Genomic DNA, 7,011 nt, shown 5'->3' with positions numbered 1-7,011 from the left:
TTATTATAAAAAATAAAGCAAACTGGATGTGTCACGTCCTGGCTCTGGGGACTCTTAAATGTTGAGCCAGGGTGTGGACTTGTTATGTTTAGTTTTCATGGGGTGTTGTTCTAGATTGTTTATTTCTATGTTGGCCAGGGTGGTTCCCAATCAGAGACGGCTGTAGCTCGTTGTCTCTGATTGGGGACCATACTTAGGCAGCCTTTTGGCATTTGTGTTTTGTGGGATCTTGTTCCGTTAAGGTTTGTGTTTAACCTAGGACTTCACGTATCGTTTTGTTGTTTTGTTCTAGTGTTGTGTACTTCAATAAATATGTACGCTTATCACACTGCAACTTGGTCCGCTTCTAATAACGATCGTGACAGGATGGAATATGAGGAGAAATGCACCAAATTATTTTTTTATCTTCAACATAGGAATGCTACCAAAAATAACTTAATGAAACTGGTTACAATTGACGGAGTCACCCATGATTCACCAAATGATATTTTGAAGGAGGAAACAAAGTACTTTAAGCATATGTTTTTGTTTCAGTCGCCTCCATCTCCTCTAACTGAAGCTAATTGTAGAGATTTTTTTTCTATTGATAATGTAAAATTAACAGCCATACAGAAAGACTCAAGTGAAGGTGAAATTACAGAGGAGGATCTTCTGGATGCAATTAAAGACTTTAAGTCCCGGGTTGGATGGCATACGAGTCGAGGTATACCAAACCTTTTTGGATATACTCAGAGGACCGTTATTAGCATATTTTAACCACTCCTATGTAAATGGTAGATTATCAGACACTCAAGAAGAAGGTCTGATTTCATTATTACTGAAACAGGATACAAGTGGAAAATATGAAGATCCAGTCCATTAAAAAAATTGGAGGCCCCTTACACTTCAGTGTTGTGATGCAAAGATTCTAGCAAAATGTATAGCGCATAGAATTAAAAAGGTATTGTCGGACATTATTCATATTCATATGCCTTCCCTCCTTGTTCGGGCAGGTTTCGGCGTTCGTCGTCACCGGCTTACTAGCCACTGCCGCTCCATATATCATCATTCCATTTGTCTTGTCTTGTCAATTACACACACCTGGTTCATATCCCCTCATTAGTCCGTGTATAAGTGTTCCCTCTGGCCCCTTGTCCTTGTGGGTGATTGTTATTTGTGAGTTGAGTGTAGCTCGGTTGAGCTACCTGTACCTTGTATTTCCAGGGCTATTGTTCCCTGTGTACCTGTATTTTGTTAACGCTATCCAGCGTAACTGTTTCCTATGGAATAAACTCTGTGATTTACCCTCCTGCGCTTGACTCCTTCAAGTCACACTCTCACAATAATCTTTGTAAATGATATCATCGGTAGGACTGGTGCAGTTATGTCGCACATGCAGCTAACAAAAACATATGGAAACATCTGCTCTACCCAAAATTACAACCAAATAATTGCAGCATTACCTCAAAAATGGAAGAGGAAAGTGGAAGGGGGAAAAAGTAAGGAACTTGTCTGTCGGCCTTGCATTAAAGAACATAATTGGTTAAAGAAAATTGTGATAAATAAAAAAGTATACCAGTTTCATTTAAGGACCAAAGGATTGACAGCCGTCCCATATAGATTGCAAAATAGTTGGGAAGAGATTTTTGACGTACCGATCCCATGGCATAGTGTTTATGAACTGATACGCAAAACGACGCCGGATTCAAAACTTAGAATTTTTCAATTTAAATTATTATTTAAAATTCTTGCTACCAATAGAATGTTATTTATATGGGGGATACAATCTTCCCAGCTCTGCAGATTTTGCTGCGAAGAGAAATAATCATTAGATCATTTGTTTTGGTACTGTCCATTTGTAGCTTGTTTTTGGACACAAGTCCAGGAATGGCTGAAGGATTGTAATATTTACCTGGAGCTAACCCTGCAGATAGCATTACTGGGTGATCTGAAAAGTCATAGTCAATCGATCAATAATATAATAATACTTTTAGCAAAAATGTTTATTTTCAATTTACAATCTGTAGAAACAATGAGAATAGAAAGGTTCAGAACTTTTGTAAAACATCACAGTACAGTTGAAAAAGATATGGCAAATAGAAATCCAATATGGATGGTGTTAAGAGATAGATGGGTGGTGTTGAATGGAGTTGAAGGATGGGACTAATAACAACTAACAACAACTAATAACAACAAGATAACTAATGTAAAGCATACTGTGTCCATAATAAGTACAGTGGGGAAAAAAAGTATTTAGTCAGCCACCAATTGTGCAAGTTCTCCCACTTAAAAAGATGAGAGAGGCCTGTAATTTTCATCATCGGTACACGTCAACTATGACAGACAAATTGAGATTTTTTTTTCCAGAAAATCACATTGTAGGATTTTTTATGAATTTATTTGCAAATTATGGTGGAAAATAAGTATTTGGTCACCTACAAACAAGCAAGATTTCTGGCTCTCACAGACCTGTAACTTCTTCTTTAAGAGGCTCCTCTGTCCTCCACTCGTTACCTGTATTAATGGCACCTGTTTGAACTTGTTATCAGTATAAAAGACACCTGTCCACAACCTCAAACAGTCACACTCCAAACTCCACTATGGCCAAGACCAAAGAGCTGTCAAAGGACACCAGAAACAAAATTGTAGACCTGCACCAGGCTGGGAAGACTGAATCTGCAATAGGTAAGCAGCTTGGTTTGAAGAAATCAACTGTGGGAGCAATTATTAGGAAATGGAAGACATACAAGACCACTGATAATCTCCCTCGATCTGGGGCTCCATGCAAGATCTCACCCCGTGGGGTCAAAATGATCACAAGAACGGTGAGCAGAAACCCCAGAACCACACGGGGGGACCTAGTGAATGACCTGCAGAGAGCTGGGACCAAAGTAACAAAGCCTACCATCAGTAACACACTACGCCGCCAGGGACTCAAATCCTGCAGTGCTAGACGTGTCCCCCTGCTTAAGCCAGTACATGTCCAGGCCCGTCTGAAGTTTGCTAGAGTGCATCCAGAAGAGGATTGGGAAAATGTCATATGGTCAGATGAAACCAAAATAGAACTTTTTGGTAAAAACTCAACTCGTCGTGTTTGGAGGACAAAGAATGCTGAGTTGCATCCAAAGAACACCATACCTACTGTGAAGCATGGGTGTGAAAACATCATGCTTTGGGGCTGTTTTTCTGCAAAGGGACCAGGACGACTGATCCGTGTAAAGGAAAGAATGAATGGGGCCATGTAACGTGAGATTTTGAGTGAAAACCTCCTTCCATCAGCAAGGGCATTGAAGATGAAACGTGGCTGGGTCTTTCAGCATGACAATGATCCCAAACACACCGCCCGGGCAGCGAAGGAGTGGATTCGTAAGAAGCATTTCAAGGTGCTGGAGTGGCCTAGCCAGTCTCCAGATCTCAACCCCATAGAAAATCATTGGAGGGAGTTGAAAGTCTGTGTTGCCCAGCGACAGCCCCAAAACATCACTGCTCTAGAGGAGATCTGCATGGAGGAATGGGCCAAAATACCAGCAACAGTGTGTGAAAACCTTGTGAAGACTTACAGAAAACGTTTGACCTGTGTAATTGCCAACAAAGGGTATATAACAAAGTATTGAGAAACTTTTGTTATTGACCAAATACTTATTTTCCACCATAATTTGCAAATAAATTCATTAAAAATCCTACAATGTGATTTTCTGGATTTTTTTTTCTCATTTTGTCTGTCATAGTTGACGTGTACCTATGATGAAAATTACAGGCCTCCATCATCTTTTTATGTGGGAGAACATGCACAATTGGTGGCTGACTAAATACTTTTTTCCCCCACTGTATATAGGTTATAGGTTGAGAGCTTTTGTGAAAGAGCACAGTTAGAAAGATATGACATATAGAAGCAAACCGGATGGACATCATGAAAATGATCGAAGAGGTTGAGGGTAGAGGAAGTTCAGGAGTAAAAACAAACAAAATATAATTATTGTAAAATTGACTGTGTCCATAAAATGTATATAGTATGTATAATTTGGAAGTAGTGGCCTAAGCATTGTTGTTCAATAGTTTACTCCAATTAGGGAAGGGGTGGTGGAGTTGGAAAGTAATAAAGGGAAATATCTTTTTAAAAAGGATATGTATATGTGTATGTATGTATATACAGTGGGGAGAACAAGTATTTGATACACTGCCGATTTTGCAGGTTTACCTACTTACAAAGCATGTAGAGGTCTGTAATTTTTTAGCATAGGTACACTTCAACTGTGAGAGACGGAATCTAAAACAAAAATCCAGAAAATCACATTGTATGATTTTTAGTAATTAATTTGCATTTTATTGCATGACATAAGTATTTGATACATCAGAAAAGCAGAACTTAATATTTGGTACAGAAACCTTTGTTTGCAATTACAGAGATCATATGTTTCCTGTAGGTCTTGACCAGGTTTGCACACACTGCAGCAGGGATTTTGGCCCACTCCTCCATACAGACCTTCTCCAGATCCTTCAGGTTTCGGGGCTGTCGCTGGGCAATACGGACTTTCAGCTCCCTCCAAAGATGTTCTATTAGGTTCAGGTCTGGAGACTGGCTAGGCCACTCCAGGACCTTGAGATGCTTCTTACGGAGCCACTCCTTAGTTGATCTCGCGATACATGGCCCCATCCATCCTCCCCTCAATACGGTGCAGTCGTCCTGTCCCCTTTGCAGAAAAGCATCCCCAAAGAATGATGTTTCCACCTCCATGCTTCACGGTTGGGATGGTGTTCTTGGGGTTGTACTCATCCTTCTTCTTCCTCCAAACACGGCGAGTGGAGTTTAGACCAAAAAGCTCTATTTTTGTCTCATCAGACCACATGACCTTCTCCCATTCCTCCTCTGGATCATCCAGTTGGTCATTGGCAAACTTCAGACGGGCCTGGACATGCGCTGGCTTGAGCAGGGGGACCTTGCGTGCGCTGCAGGATTTTAATCCATGACGGCGTAGTGTGTTACTAATCATTTTCTTTGAGACTGTGGTCCCAGCTCTCTTCAGGTGATTGAACAGGTCCTGCCGTGTAGTTCTGGGCTGATCCCTCACCTTCCTCATGATCATTGATGCCCCCCTGCAAAATCGGCAGTGTATCAAATACTTGTTCTCCCCACTGTATATATATATGTATATATATATATATTTGCGAGAAAAAATAACATATGTGGGATTGGAAGTGAGTTTGCAACGCCAGGGATGTGGGTTCGATTCCCACGGGGGGCCAGTATAAAAAAATTAATATAATAATAATAATAAAAAAAATGTATGCACGCACTAACTGTAAGTCGCTCTGGATAAGAGCGTTTGCTAAATGACAAAAAAAAAGAAGTGATGCAGACAATTACATTGATGGAATTTACAATCTATCTGCAATATTAAAGCTGATCTACCCCCGTAAAAAATATATTTAAAAATAATAATAATAATAATTTTAAAAAATGGACTAGGGACAGGTGCCCCTCATTCAGGACTAGCTCTATCACTCTGTCCATGTCATGGTCAGAATCATATATAGGACTATTGCCAAATTATAAACTTCTTCATAATTTTCAGTATTATAAATGACCCTCAACTCTGTATAATAAATTACCTTAAATTCCTCATCAGTCTCTCAGATTTCCAGTGTGGTTGATCACACTAGAAAGTCAGGACAGAGTTCAGAGTTGATTCAAACCCATAAAATAAATCACGTGTTTACCCAAAACTCACTCAGAAAACTTCAGAAAATATCCATGTGTGTACCCCTTTAAGACTCATAATCTCTAACCCATGAAACCCCCTTAAAATCACAATAAAAACCCTATATAACCATCATACTAGGTGGGTTGTGTGTGGTTATTTGAAAAATCCTATAGTAAAACAACAAACAAAAATGGCCAGGCCTTATTTAATTTGGTAGCGCCCTCTTATGACCTAATCCGTATATCTTCATACTTATCAAACTGCCGAATGTAACAAACACCTCTTCCGAAGTCCATATACACGGGAACATCTGTAAAAGATAATGGAAGCCCTTTCTCCTGGAAAAGAAAGTTTACAAATTGTTAACATTTACTCTTAATCATCAACAAACATGGCGACGATAATTCCACTGTCTTCCCTTAACTCATTAATTGTTTGTTTAAATTTAATTCCTCGTGACTATTCCAGAAGAAGATGACATAAACTCTCTCAAAAGATGAACACCACTCAAGGTTCTCTGAGTTTACAATGAGTATTTTTAATTGATTACCCTTTAGACTTCATTCTCTGTAATTCTCACAATGATTATTCAACCCCAAAATCAGCTCCATTTGATCCCATATCCAATTATTATGGTATCGTTACTGGATCACTGTCCAACGACATAGGTAATATCTGTTTCCCCTTAGATTGTCCTGTCACCCCTCTAAATGTTATATTTTAGTCATTCACAAATATAATCAATTACTATGCATAAAGAATCAATTATATTTGATCCCAAGCGTCTTTCAAAAAGTTGTTTGAGATGTGATCTCCTACGTCTTCCACCAATCCTATAAGAAATAATCCTACTCAAAACACATCTCATAATACCACGTTTCATTAAGTTGACTACACCTTCTAATATAAACCTATAACCCCTTTCCGGTAATGTAATCATCGCAACCTGTTGCATTGATGTATAAAAAAATGTAAACCTATTGTTTAATAATTCCAGAACCTACAAAAATGTGTACTTCCCCATCAGCGTAATAGTAAAAACTACCTCCCATCCACTGTTCAAAGTACCAGAAACAGATTATCGTTTTAGAATTACTTAACTGTCTACATAACTCACTGATGTTACGCAAACTAAATTAAATAATAATAATAAAACATTGTCAAAGAACGTTTCCTATTCAACTATTCAGATCTCTGCTTCACATTACCCCCTGCGTCCTTTACATCCCGATATAGCCCAGCGAGCATGACTCTCTTTCACCCGCTGACTAAATCATGGCATTAGTAAATTCTATTCACAAACCACCAATACCTACTAACATATTTGCAT

This window comes from Coregonus lavaretus (assembly GCF_964263955.1).
Source record: "Coregonus lavaretus genome assembly, chromosome: 10".
NCBI classification, from domain to species: domain Eukaryota; kingdom Metazoa; phylum Chordata; class Actinopteri; order Salmoniformes; family Salmonidae; genus Coregonus; species Coregonus lavaretus.
The sequence above is the reverse complement of the archived record's forward strand: the minus strand, read 5'-3'. Positions refer to the sequence as shown.